General features: G+C 35.6%; 1 long non-coding RNA gene across 3 annotated transcripts in view; it reads left to right on the top strand.

Annotated features, from left to right (window-relative positions):
- Positions 1 to 10,068, top strand: part of LOC140509666 (uncharacterized) — a 37,873-nt gene extending 27,805 nt beyond the window's left edge. For all 3 annotated transcript variants that reach the window (XR_011968875.1, XR_011968874.1, XR_011968870.1), the window contains 2 exons: positions 2,743 to 2,961; positions 8,485 to 10,068. This is a non-coding gene — a long non-coding RNA (uncharacterized lncRNA). The remainder of the gene's footprint in view (positions 1 to 2,742; positions 2,962 to 8,484) is intronic.
- The last annotated feature ends 5,318 nt before the right edge of the window (positions 10,069 to 15,386 follow it).

Raw genomic sequence — 15,386 nt, 5'->3', positions numbered from 1 at the left:
TAAAATGATCACGATTGGTTCAAGAAGATTTAGACTGAAGTTCTGCCTCTGAAACATATTAGCTATGGGATACCAGATAAGACTTTTAACCTCCATTTCCCCAGGCAACTCTCTAAAAATCAAATTACATTTTTTTGGGGAGGCAAAGAAGGTCAAGTAACCTGCCCCAGGTCACACAACTAATAAATATCCAAGACTGGATTTGAACTCAGGTCCTCCTGACTGCAGGCCCAGTGCTCTATCCATTTCACTACCTAGCTACCCTTAAAAATCAAATTATATTTTAAGAACTATTGGGATAACCTTCTTGTTGGTCTCTGCCTCAAGTCTCTCCTATGTCCACTATGTCCTCTATTCAACTGATAAACTGATCTTAAAACATGTCCAACCATGTCACCCCTCTCTACCTGTCAATAAACTTAAAGTTTATTTATTGGATCCAATATAAAATCCAGTTTGGTCTTGGAAGCTCTTCATATCCTGGCCTTTTTCTACCTTTTAGTCATTTTATACCTTTCTCTGTAATTCAATGACAATGGACTCCTTGCTGTTTCTTAGATATGTCATTCTGTCTAACTCTGTGAATTTTTATTGGTTGTCCCTTTTGCTTAAAATTCTCTCCCTCTTAAATGCTTCTGGCTTCCCTGTTTTCCTTCAAGTCCCAACGAAAAATCTAAGCTTTCCTGGTCCCCCTTAATATTAATGCCTTCTCTTTGTGATTATTTTATCTCTTGTTTGTATCTAATAGTTTGCATGCTGTCTCTCCCATTAGATATGAGCCCCTTGAGAGGAGGGACTGGTTTTTTTTTTGCCCATCTTTGTCTCCCTTGTATTTAGCACACCACCTGGCCAATAATAAGTGCTTAGTGAATACTTATTGATTTTAAGGAATTGGCAGCATACTTAGAATAAATGAATAGCCTATGAAGGGGACTACTCTGAAGGGGATTTGATTACATGTATTAGTATAAGTATATCAAAATGCAGTCATATTACTTTAACACCCCCTATGACCAGCCCATCCATGCATGTCTAAAAATAATTAAATTCACACTTAAATTTTTATATATAATTACTTGTATTTGTTATTTTTTTTTCAGAAGAAACCTAGATACATGATTAGTATTTACATCACCCTTATTAGTGAGATTAAATAAGTTACTCTAGGGTAGCTAATCAAGTCTTTGGCAAAGCTAAGACTAACATATGGCACTCCATAGATCTAGAACTCTCTTACCTTAGTATTACCATCAGATTTTTTTTGCTTAATGTTTGAGTACACTGTTGAAAGATTTCATATACACTTACTTATACGGTTAGTTAGTTGGTTACAAAGTTGTTCCTAAGTAAAAAGAAAATACCCTACTTCCAAAGCATTAGAATGGAAGAATTTCCACTCTTCCTTTCTAAATGAGTAAGGAAAGCATGAATTGCCAACTTTTCCATCTACTTTACCCTTCCCAATATACATACACATAAATTTACACAGATATGCTATAAAATAAGAACAATGATGAACCTTTTGGGTTGTATCCATATTCTGAAATTGCTTAGGTCTACATAAGGTGTTTTCCGTGTTTTTTCTGTTCTTTTCGTTTTACTTGCATAGGCAGAAAGGAAATATGTGGGACCAAATGAAAGCACCATGGACTAGGAGAGAGAAGCCTGGATGGTAGCAGGGTCTAGAAAGCTTGTGGGATTTGTAGTCAGAAGACACAGACGCACATCTTGGCTCTGCTACTTACTGCCTATGTGACCTTGGCCAAATTACATGATTTTTTTCTGGGTTTCCACTTGCTTATCTGTAAAATGAGATGTTGAATTTAAATGACATAGCTCTCAAATTCTGTTATCTGCTACTGTAAGACCATGACTTACAAGTCAGATTTCAGGCAATTGAGGTGCGGGCAGAAGAGGAGGAAACAACTTAGTTGGTGCCCTAGGAATCCAAATAATACCTACATACCCAAAGAACATTTAGAGCAGGGGTTCTTAAACTGTAGTTCATGATTTCCAGGTGTAAAATATTAAAAAATATATTTTTTTAATGTATATATTGTGATAACTCTCAATTTAATTGGTTTCCATTGTAACTGCACATTTTATGCATTCGAAAACATTATTCTGAAGAATCCATAGCCTTCAATAGACTGCCAAGGGGTCCATGACAGAAAAAAGTTTTAAGAACCCCTGATTTAGAGCAATGAGGGTTTTCCATATTATCTAAAACTTTATTTTAACAGTCCTTCCTGTTTTTGCCCATCCTATGTCCTCAAGGCTACCGAGCTGCTTGTTTTAAGAAGAAAATTAAAACCTCCTTCATCCAAAACAGCCTAACTCAGAAAATCTTTGAGGTAAAGGGTCTTCCAGACTATAACTGCAGACCAGGTTACCCAAAAGTATCCCTGATATATGATCCACCTTCTCCAGTACCTCAGAAGTCCTATTCCTCAGGTATTTGAGATTAAGATAATCCCCAAAAAGGCTAATGAAGGAAACAAAGAACTGCAGGGAGACTGCAGCTCTAGCACTGCATTCTAGAAGATGTTTTAATTGAAAAACTAGAATTCAAATAGCGCTTGAGTAAGATTTATAATGTGACATCTGTTAGCAAAGTAACGTTTGCATTACTTTTCGAATCAACAGAGATGCTATGAGAAAGATTAAGTGACAGGGCTGCTCAGAATAGGTACCTGGGTGACAGCACTAACGCTGAAAATCCTTTATTTCTCTGTTGAATAGCTGTCAGTAAGGAAAGCTGTATTGCAAGCTACCTACCAATATGACTCAGCCAAACGTGCTGTCAACATTTTCTGCAGTATACTCTACAGAAGGGATTTTTGTGGATGACAGCTTGAGACGTCCTTTAGTTTATTAGATATGATAATGTGGACCTAAGTATAGAAGGCACTGACTAGAAGAAATAGAACTCCTTCGTCCCAACAGCTTGTTGTGATTTCGGTAAGTGATTCCACACCATTTCTTTCTTTCCTGTCTTCTCATTTCTTCTTTTCCTCATCTCTAAAATAATGCAGTGTTACACAGCACTCACTTCTCTCATTCTCCTACATTTCACAATGTGGAGAGGAATGCCACTGTTTATAAACATGTGAATAAAATTTTAAGTAAAACTGTTATATCTTTCTATATATTAATTTTAATGGTGAATTAGGAATAAAATACTTTTTTTTTTTTTACAAGTCTCAGTCAGTTTATAGGCAGAAAGTTAATAATTGTCAGGCTCCAAAAACCTCTGACAGAACTGCTTCTTGAAGATGACAGGGAAGGACCCAGAGAATGTTTTCAAGGACAGAGCTACAAGCTGACCTTGAGACACAGGTATCATTTCCCCAGACTTTGGTGCATTCTATCCTTAAAACTTCCAGCGGTTTATCCCAGAGGCCAATGCAAAAGACTCTCCTAGGAATAAACTACGTATGTAACAAACCTCCCCAGAGCTGCACTGCTTTGCCACAAAAGAGTCTCACCTAGCTACTGTTTTTTGCTCCTTCTCCTTTCAATACAATCATATTTGCAGCCCTTGTATAAAGGCCAGTTTTGGAAGCACCAGCCCAGAGGCCTGTAAACTCTGCTTTTAAATGTTACCTTAAGGCAGCCTGGGAATGAAAAAGCAGCTGGTGCCTGCATTAATTCTCCTGGCACAAACTACTATGTTTCCTTTCTAATATGATTCAATTTCCCTGCTTCTCCAATTGTAGTAACAGTAGGGAAGGGCAGACATACCCTTAGAGTAGGATAATAATTTTCACAGAATTTGAGACCTGGAAGGAAAACATCCAACCCCATTATTTTATAGATGGAAGAAAATGAGTTTAAGAGAGATTAGTGACAGAGCCCAGACTATAATCCAGGCTTCTTGTTCAATGATTCTGCTATCCCATCACCCTAAATGCAATGAAAATAATAACATATTTTATATTATATCACAAATCTAGTGCCTTCCTTCTCCCCCATTACCTTGTTTTTTTTTTATTTTAGATACTTTGCATCTACTTATGTATACTTTATTTTCCTTAATAGAATGTAAGTACCTTGAGTGCAAGGACTGTTTCATTTTTGTTGTTGTATCCCTATTACCTACAATTTGTTGTACCAAAAGTACCAATTTGTTGATCAGTTGTTTATTATGAATAGTATTTCAAACTTGCTTCTCCTGATCAAATAATAATTATATCATATGCTGACACTTACTGCTTGTGTGACTTTGGACAAGTCACTTACTCTCTCTAGGTCTCAGTTTCCTTATCTAAAAAATGAAGAGTTTGAAGAAATTGGTTTCATAGGTCCCTTTCTTTTCTAAATTTATAATTCTGTTATTTTCTTCTCACTAAGATGAAAGCTTTTTTGATCCTAATTAGACTAGCTCTTCCATCTGAAGAAAGATAGCATAGTTTTGAGATGCTCTGCCAAAAAATGTACTTTTGATTATTATTTCAGCAATTTCACTCCAGATTAGAAGCTGTTTTTCAACAGTCTTAGGTTTCACCCACTTTATCCATTCATTCAATCATTTATTTAATAATTGATTAGTGGTGACAAGCAAATGAAATCACCAAAAAGAAAATTGTAACAGACAGGAAAAGACACAACTAATGTAGGAGTAATTTCTGATTCTATACTCTGACTACAATCAGACAACTGACTGGATAAAGCAAATATTAAAATCAATACTAAGCTAGAAGAAAGATATGCAGTTGAGGTGAGGTAACTCCAGTCTAACGTATTTAACCCAGCTGTTGTCACTAACAAATGGGAAATGGATGGAAAAGTAGACATTGACACAGACTAGTCTCATTTCCAAAGGAAGGTTAATTAATATAACAATCATCAAGACAAGAGGAATATGGTAGCCTAGAAAATATCTCAGTCAACAAACACTTGATTTCTTTGTCAGTTGGAAAGATATATGACATATACATGCAATACTAATTTAGAATATAAACTTATTTGAAATTTCTTGGAGAAAAAATTGGCACAAAATGATCAGTATTTTTGCCCAATAGTGAGGAAACATCGACCTAAACCATTCAAAACACAGATTTATCAAATGCTTGACAAAAGGCCAAACTAATCAAAACCACCTCCAGGGAATTCAAGGAAGAAAATGGAAGATGAAAAATGAAAATGAAAATCTGTTAAGATTTTTATAGCAAATTCTTTTCATCATCAAAAACAGTGGAACCAAATGCATTTAGACTTTAACACTGAAGCATTTCAAGTGTTACATGAAAAATGGAAATGAGACTAAAGAAAAAAAAGACAGGGAAATCAACTTAACTATTCTCAATATGTTATTCCCACTATGATTATTGTTTGTTAATTATGAAAAGGATTTGATTTGTTAGAACAAAACACTGCTCTTACAAAAAGGTACCTCTCATCTATATATTAAAATTATTCAAGATTTTTTGAAAGCTGTAACAACAGAAACCACTCTGTTCAATGACCCTGGGATGATAAACATCAGGCAAGGCATAAAACAGGAAGAGGTATGTTTGCCAAAGGTATTTGCCACTATGACCCAGATGATCCAGGGCAAAGTCCAAGTTGAAGAGGAACTCTGTGAATGGTGAGGTCCTCTGGATGCTTCGGTGTGCAGATGACATTGTATTGATTACATCAAGCCCAGAAACATTGCAGATGCTTCTGAATCTGAGCTAGAGCTGTAGTTTGGTCTGACCTTCTATACAAGAAAGTCAAAGTGAATAAAAATTAGCTATGCACAGATCATAGCATGAATTTGGATAGACAGCCTGTCCATTAGTATCTCTAGAAGAGGCTGTGCCTATGTACAACACATTGGGCCCAAAGTTGAACAGATCATAGAGTATAGTTTACCTCTAGGAAATCTTAAAGCTCTTCTGATGGCTCCAGGCTTTCCATGAAAACAAAGGATCATTTTTTTCAACCAATTTTCCGCCAGTATTGCTATATGGCAATTCAATAATTTCCAAAGAATTAACAATAAATATCACACAGAAGACAACTGTGAATAACATGGTGGAAGTGAGTAGGCTATAACATAATTCAGGAGGAACTCTAAAACATAGGAGTAAAAGATATCATCAAATAATTTTATGATAGGAGAAAAGATGAATTTGTCATGTGGTATGGATTAGGATACCAGGTAGATAGTCAGAATGTTTCATTCATATTCCCATAACGTTAGGAGATATTAAAGTGAGGCTTCCTTGCCCCAGACTTCGCATAGCTTTTGTGGGGTATTAAGGAGGACAGAATCCATAAAACAGATTTTGGGGACACAGGAGCCTAATCAGAGATGTAACAGAAGTTAAAAGGACTTTCCTAACCCTAAATCAGATAATTGTCTGGGATTGCTACCTGACTTACAGATTTTGATTAAATTTAAAAGAATAGATCTCCCTGTGTCAGGTAGAAACTTTCTAGCTTCTGCAATATAAACTATAGTAGTAGAGAGCCGCAATTGACCTTGAAGAGGCTGAATAGCTGAAGCTGTGCAGATGGTAGCTGAGAACAGCATGGAGACCAGGACACCAACAGAGATGCCCAGAAGAGATGGCATGATGGAAATGTGACATCCAGCTGAGATGATGAGCCAAGCCCAGAATGGTATAGTCACCTAAACAAAGAGCAGTGGCAGTTCTGCAAAATTGGAGAATTGAATTGCCCTGACCATGTGTGTCCCTATCTGTGTGCCCTCAGATGTTTCTTTCCTGTCTACTCAAGTTCCCTACATGTGTACATGAATGTTCCCTGGTTTTTTGTGTTTACTATGTGTCTTTCCTTCTTCACTTATAAAACTGGAACAAGTATAGATACCCTGTCTCTCTTAAAGAGCTATTGTGAAGATCTAATAATACAGCAGATATAAAAGCACTTTGAATACTATAAAGTGATATCTCAGCATATGTCACTATCTCAAGAACCAGTGATTTTTGTCAGTATGGGAATTCATAGCGGGAATTTTCTCCACTAACTACCGATTACAGTCTTAGGAGAATTAGTGGAGGGCAAAGAGTTAAGTAAATTGCCCATGGTCATACAGCTAATAAGTTTAAGAAGGTGGAATTTAAACCCAGATTCTTCTAATTCCACTAAGCACAAGGATTCCTGCAGGCTGCAGGTTGACTTAGCTTCGATGTAGTATTATCTATGATTTATTGTATTTTTATTTATTTTGTTAACTATTTCCCAATTACATTTTAATCTGGTTCCAGGTGCATTTGGGAGTGTTGTGGGCCATGTTTGTGGGGTCTGTTAGCCCAATTTGATGCTTCTATACTATAGATTTCTGAGTTCCTTTACAGCTCTAATCCTATCACCTCTCTGCTGCCTCAAACTAAATGTCAGAATCAGCCCTCATCTATCAACCTTGTGTACTTAAACATTTGCGACTAATTAGTTCTGTGACCTTGGCCAAATCACTTCCTGTCTCTGGATCTCATTTTTCTTGCCAGTAAAAAGAAGAGGTTGGATTAGATTATCTCTAAACTTATTTAGTAATCTTTGCAATCCATGACTATAGGAATCTAATCCACCTCATTCTCCAGGGGAAGAAACTGAGGTAAAAAGACTACTTCAAGGTCACATAGACTGTAAATAGTAGTGAGATTCAGACTCAGATCTTCTCCCACCAAATATAACGTTCAGTCCATTATACCATGCTGTCAGTTTCCATTGGCATACCTGACATTCCAAGAAAGGGATACTGAACTGTGCTGAATAACATTGTCTTTTTCTATCTTTGATGATACTATTTGTTCCAGGTAATTCACTACAATTTAGTGCTTTGAGATTTTATTTTTACCCCTTTTGATTGACAGTTCTTCTCTTCTGATTTTCCTTTCATAACATATAAAAGAATATGAAAGAATAACTTTGCTATTATATTATCCATCACCCTTTTGAAGAACACCTATGTAAGAAAAATGGAATGATCACTGTAAAAAGACATGGAACTTTAAAAATGAAATTTGCTATCAAAATATAAAGCAAAAATATAAAAAAAATGTTTATCACCTGCGTGATGTTCTCCTCTCCTTCATGCCAGAGTAGTTGGTTTAATAGACCTCCCCAACTAGTATGTCCACATTGAACCATTTTTTTCATAGACTATTAGAACTGAAAGGAATCTCTGAGATTATCTAATCTGAAAAAAAAAATTTCCACTACACAAGAAGAAACTGATACCTAGAGAAATGGAGACTTGTCCAAAGCTGTATAGTCCATTAGGGACAAAGATGAAAACAGAACTTGACTCTTCTGACTCCTATTCCCATGTGTCTTCTATAGCACATTCTTCTGCTGCTAAAGTTAACTCCACATGGAAACACAGGACTGAGATCAATGGGGGATGAAGTCTGGACAAATAGACTGGGTGTAGGATTGGGAAGTAGAAGTTAATAGAATTCACTCTCAGATATAGTAATGATCTTTTGAAAGTCAGTTGTCTAATCCAGTTTTTTTTTCTTTTTGTTATAGAAAGAAGATGATAATGACTATTTCTGGAATAGAAGAATTTTAGAGCTCAAACAGGCCTCAGCATCCTTCTGGTCTAACCCATAACTAAAAAAGAAATGATGGTGTGAAAGATGTATAATCATGGATTTTTATGATCTTATGGGACTTAAAAAAGTAATCTTTTTTTGGTACACTTGCATATTTTAAAATGCTATTGATGCCTTTTGCAATTACATCATATTCATTCTGAATATACCTCTCCCCTCTTCTGCCTATCCTTATAACAAAAATTTCAAAAGAAAAAAAACACGAGTAAAATCAACAAACCAGCCATCTGTGTCTTACAGAATATGTAACATTTCATACCAATAGTTCCCCACCTCTTCAATGAAATGAAAGGGGTACATTTTCTCATCTGTTCTGGAGGCCAAACTTGATCATTATGATTGTATAAACTTCATTTTGCTTATTATTCATTCTTTTTACTGTAGTTTTACATATACATACATATTTATGTGTATATATATTTCTGCCCCTTTCTATCTCTCTTTTCTGTCTTTCTCTCCTTAGGTCTTCCCACTCCAACCTTTTTCCCCTTTCCTATTCTCCTTCATCAGAAATTGAAACAGCTGCTAGTCACCAAAGTCTTCTATTTTTGAAGATCACCACTGAGTCTTCTTTCAGTTTCTTTTCCAAGATACTCAAATACAGTTCCTTTAATATTCCTTACAACAAACGCTGGTAATTTCTGTTCCTGAGTGTTCAGGTTTGCTGCACAGGTGGATCATGTTTCTCTCAGTACTTCATTATCTCTTTCTTAAATGTGAAAGTAAATTTAAAGTTATGGCAACGGCTCTATGTGTAAGTGTCCTTCCTTACACATAAGATGTATAAGGAAGGTGCTGACATCCTCTTCATATTTATAGTGGTTTACCTCGCCATAGCCCCATGATCTCTTCTCAAACTTGCTGTTAAATTTTTTTCATGTACTTTTTTTAGCTCTCCAATTTTTTAGTGCCAAAGCTTTAGATATCAGAGAAACATTTTCTCTAAATATTGCATTTTCTTCTGTTTCTGCCAAATAAAAAGTAATAAGGATTGAATCAACACAATAAACTGTTCCTCTATCAATACTATGTCCTCCTAGATTTTTACCAGTCTCCTTTCTATATACCTTCATTCCCCTTGGTCTATGTATTCTTAGACATGGAACTCTAATTAAAAAATTGTTTTACCCACAGTATGATTTCTTTAACAAGAGCTAAACCTGGAGTATCCCACCTTTGATACTTACTAGTTGTGAGACCATGGACAAGTCACAGGGAGGTATCAAGAATAACACCTATGATGTACCTACTTCAATGGTTATTATGAAACTCAAATATACATTGTATATTTGAAATATAAAGCACATTGTAAAATTTCAAACCCTATACAAATGACATTATTATCTTAAATGTGACCAATTTCTTTTAGTTGTCAGTTTCTATGTTGGAGCAAATTTGGAATAAATTGTTGCCTTTTGGAACTACAAGGTCTTCTCTTTATTTACTATGTTTTTTATTGAGTTCTGTACCAGTTGATCTCTTTGCTATTGACCCTTATTAGATTATCCACAGTAATTGACCTACATCTATGATGTTTACTCAAACTGAACCAACTTTTTCTGGAGCTTGTTTTTTTTTTTTTCTAGAGGGATCTGAAATGTCTTTTAACACGCTAGAAACAACTTTCAGTTTCGGAAGCAAAAAATCTGACTAGCTGTTCAAAATATGCTTGATATTGAAAATACTTGCCTCTATTTCTCTCCCTTGCTCTTTCCTACTCACTCCTTCTTTTGTTTAAAATGTCCTTGCCCTCTGAGACAGAGAGATGTGGAGTATATTATGCTACACAATACAGAGAATGCAATTTCTTGTCATCTGAAGTTGCTGGCAGAGCAAAATAAAATACTGCATTTCAGAAACTTCATTTATCCCTACAGTGAAATGCAACTTTTCTTGGTTGCTTGGTAGTTCATTTCCTTAAAAGTAGAGTAAAATTTTCTTTTTTGGGGGAAAAATCAACATAACTAAATCACAGGCCCATTTAAACAAGTTCTTAAAACTGTCACTAGTTTATCAAACCAGGTAAGAGGAAAATACCTTATTTAGTGCAAAAGAACCAAATCTCCCCATAAAAATAGTTTTTCTATTTTTTCTTCTACTGGAAAGACATTTTCATAATACAATTCCTCTCTACTATAGCTGATGACATCAGAATTGCTATAAACATTTTGAACTTTAAAAAAGACAATAGGTAATTCCAAATATAACTTGAGTTGCTAAAAAGTACAACCTTTGTTAAAATCTCTGCTTTGTATAATAATGATTGAAGCTATAAAATAACCTAAAACACCATCTTTCTTTAAAAGTTATAGATCTTTCAGACAAATCAACCGATCACTGAACATCACTTTTAAATGTATCCTATTAACTATTTATTGAATATCTGTTATGTGTTTAGTGCTAAATGGGGGGAGGGGCAGGGAGGTAAAAATAAATAGCAAATGTAGCCATTGCCCTTGAGGAACTTGCAATCTTGATGGGAATGTTAGTTTATGAGTAAAATAATTTGAGAAAGATTAACTCAGATGTAAGTATCTGTATGGAAGCAAGAATAAAGAATCTATTTTCAAAGGGGATTTATTTAGTATGGTGCAACCAGGCATTTTCCAGTGTCCTGTGAAGATAACCTACTTTCTTTAAAACAAAGTAAACAAACAAAATATTTTTCTCCAGGGGGTGTGAGAGATAGAGAAGAAATAACAATGCTTTTGAAATTCTGCCCCACCCCAGGTAATAAAGAAATTTTCCCAACATGCTTTGTAGAAGCAGACTGACCATGGGCACTTAAACCTGGAGGTGGGGGAAATGTCCCAAAACTTCTGGAACAAACATTTACTCCTGCTCAGCCTCTTCTGCATGAATGACTAATGTCCTATGGCAATTCGGAGGACCAATCTTTTTTCATTTCAACTTGTTTCTTCTTCCCATTCTTTCTTACTGCCTGAGTAGGTGAACAGTTCAGTCATTCTCACTATTCTAAATTTGCACCTCTCTTTTTCTCTCCACACAGAATAAACCTAATTTCATTTACTCCAGTTTTTCCATCCCAGATTTTCTCTTATGTTGTATAACCTACAAAACATTTGTGTTTCTCCAAGTTCTCTCCCCTCACCCCCAAATTCTGTAGTATCTGGTGCAAAATTTCATGATGAATATTCTGAAAGGAAACCTCTATAGAATCTTAATGGCTACCACTAATAAACTGTAAATATTTTAGAGAGCCCACGGTGAGAAAGCAGATATAGAATTATCCCTTTGGGGTCTGTAGGGAGGATAAGGAAGTAGTCTCTAACAACAGCTTTTGTCACAATACTCCAACCAGATCTGCCCAAGCATCCTTGCACTCAATGTCCTGGCTCCTTCCTTGGCTGTGGAAACTTCTGTCATTTCTTTTCCCTTAGCACTAAGCAGCTTCTTAGGAAGTCCTCTTCTCCAACCCCCAAGCATCTTCTGTGCACCCAGCAGAATCTGGGCACCTTTTCAAGGCCTCTCTCTTGGATTCACTGACTAAATTTTTAAACATCACCCAAAGACAAGTCCTATCATTCTTCATCCTATAATATTTTTTCCTTTCAAAGGACTTGTTTGTGTATCATAAAGAGATGACTTAGCATGGTCCTAATTTTACAGTTAGTTTAACATCATGATATGGGGCCTCCTTTCTATGATTAGACCTATGGTATTATCTTTCTATTTATTTTGAAAATATTTTTACATCTACTTTGATAGCAATATAGCTATAGGTATATCCTTTCTGACTTCCTCATTAAAATGTAAGTTCAGTCATAGGGATTACTTCATTTACTGTTCTTACTGTACTCTACTTACTTCATATACTGTACTTTACATATATTGTACTTATTCCTAGAACTTAGCATAATATCTAGGGGCAGCTAGGTGATGTAGTGGATCGAGTGCCAGACCAGGAGTTAAGAAGACCTGAGTCTCAGACTTACTAGCTGTGTGACCCTTGGCAAGTCAAACTCAACCCTGTTTGTCTCAGTTTCCTCATTTGTAAAATTAGTTAGAAGAAGGAAATGGCAAACCACTCCAGTATCTTTGTCAAGAAAATCTCACATGGAGTCACAAAGATTCAGGCAAAACTTAACCATGAATAACAAGACACTAACTACATGATCTTGGGAATGTCACTTAACATCTGCTGCCTCAGTTTCTTCAACTGTAGAAAAGGATAAAAAATAGCACCTACTTCCCAAAATTGTGAGGATAAAATGAAATAATGTCGTAAAGTACTTGGCACAGTGCCAGCAAGTAAGATGCTTAATAAATACTTGCTGATTGGTTAATTGTGAAAGACCAACTCTTTTACACCTTCAATCTGTCTGAGCCCCATTGTCACCTAGCCAAGGGTATCAGTGATAAATGAGGTTAGCATTAGAATGAGTCTGGTGCTCACTGAGCAAAAAAGACTTGGGATTTGTTCCAATAAGACTAAGCTGAATTTTCTGTGCTCTTAGTTTTATGAGTTTTTAGCCCCATACTTGCTAGGTCTGGGGTATGGACCTCTGTCCTGGTTCTGAATCTGCACTCTCACTTCATTGATTGTTTTGAATGATGCCCAGTACCCTGAAATTTTGGATTACAACAAAGCCTTAGACTCCATTCTGTTTTGAACCATGAGCAGCTCCGTATTAAAACCATTTCAACATTATTTTAGAACATAAGGAGCATTTAGTAGTGTTGCAGCCCAGCTCCCTTAGAGTTGAGGAAGATGGAGCTCAGAGGTTCAATGATGGATGTAATGTCCCAGCTGTTAAAGAAGCTTAAAGGCATTCGTATGGAAGCATGTCTCCCAGTTTGATTTTTTTTTTTATTAAAGGGGCCATCCCTCCATCCCTTGATTAACTACTTAAGGAAACCTGCTCACTGAATAGGTGTATCTCACTCAAAGTAAGAATGTGATGAGACCTTAGGCTGAAAGTGCCAGGGTCTCCCATTGCATCCTGGACCATCTCCAGTTGTCCTGATGAATATTAGGCCACTGGACCAAAATGGCTCAGGAGAAGAAAGTGAGGTTGGTGACCTTGCACAGCCTTCCCTCACTCAAATCAAAGTCAATTGTAAGTCATCTCATCATCTTGATATCATGATCCTCTTCAAGAATGAAGGACAAATACAACAACCTGTCTTTGTAGACTAGAAGTCATTTTTTTAATGTAGAAATCCTCTTGTAAAGAGTTTTCACTTCTTTTTTTGGTTAGAAAATTTTTGCTAAACAAATATACAGTCTTGATTACTTTTGATTTCACAAAATAACTGCAATTTGAACTAGGAATTTACTACTTTGTAGAATAATATTAAATATTTTTAATAAAAATATAGAAAAATTCCATATTCTGAAATGAGTTAATATGATTTGTACATTTGCCACTGATATATTCACAAAATAGAAAGTGACCAAAATTGATACGGAAACCCTGAGTCTTTCTAGTTTAAAGCCAAAATTAGCCATTAAAAATGAGGTAAACTTAATGACTTCATATCCTTTTATGACTGGGATTGGAAGGAAAACTCAAATCAACATCCAAATTTTCTTTTTTGAAACTGTACTGCTTTCTTTTTGGTTTTATTTTCAAGTCCATTTTCCTGAGAATAGCTATTTTAAAAGTTACACTGTGGTTTCATTTAATTAAATTTCACTTTAATTAAATGTTTAAAGTACAAGAATATAACAGATTAAAAGTCTTTCTCCTACCATATGCTCAGCCATAGCCTCCAACCAAAGAATGGGAAAAACATTTTTTAAAAATTATAATTTAATAAAAGATAATAGACACATTACAAAAACCAATTAATCAGCATATTATCTGTGATGAAACCTAATTACGAAGAGGTTAAGATAATCATTAAATCCTCTTTGAGCACAACTTTAGAAAGTCTGGATAGCCCTTTATGTCAGTCATTATAAGGACAATTAATATAATATATTAATAATTGGAACCCACAAATAATAGCAAGTATAAACACTAATGAAGAATAACATCTATTAAAGGCTCCTTTGAAAAGTTGCTATATATTCACATATTTTGATACTTCGGAGTTGTCTAATTTCATCCATGTAGGTTTGCCCTTTATAGATACAGATAGCAACTCCTCAGTGTTTTAGTAAATGAAGTTCAGTTCAATTCAACAAACATTTATGGAGTTCCTATTATGTCCTAAGCATTATATATACAAAGACAAAAAGGGCACAGTTCTTGAAATTGCATATATAAAGGCAAAATGAGAAAAGTCTTGACCTCATGAAATTTATATTCTACTTGGGAGAAACAATATGTACATAAATGAATAAATGTGTTAAATGCCAAGTCTATACAAAATTATGTAGTGCCTAGAAGAGAATTATATTAGCTAACACTTATATAGCACTCCAAGGTTTGCAAAGCACTTTTAAACATCTCATATTATCCTTATAACAACCCTGGGAGGTAGGTGGTCATTTTTATTCTCATTTTATAAAAGAGGGAACTGAAGTAGAGAGAGGTTAGGAGACTTTCTTGTGGGTCACAAATGAATTCAGGTCTTACTGACTTTGGGTCCAGTCGTCTAACTATTATTCAACCTAGTTGCATCAGTGTAAAAAAGGGTAGGGTTTTGGGGAACAGGGAGTGGAGAGGGCTCAGAAACAGTTTGTATAGAGAAGAGGTGAGGATGAGGCCACATGTATGCCTCTAGGTTCCCCAACCCTGGGAAGGGTTGGCACTTTGGTTCTGCTTTGAAGGGAGAAAAAGACTGGTAAGGCAGAGGAGGGAATGCATTACAGCAGGTAATATATGAGTTGATGAGGCCAAAAAA

The sequence above is a fragment of the Notamacropus eugenii genome, chromosome 1 (assembly GCF_028372415.1).
Source record: "Notamacropus eugenii isolate mMacEug1 chromosome 1, mMacEug1.pri_v2, whole genome shotgun sequence".
NCBI lineage: Eukaryota > Metazoa > Chordata > Mammalia > Diprotodontia > Macropodidae > Notamacropus > Notamacropus eugenii.
This window is presented reverse-complemented; position numbering and strand designations above follow the sequence as displayed.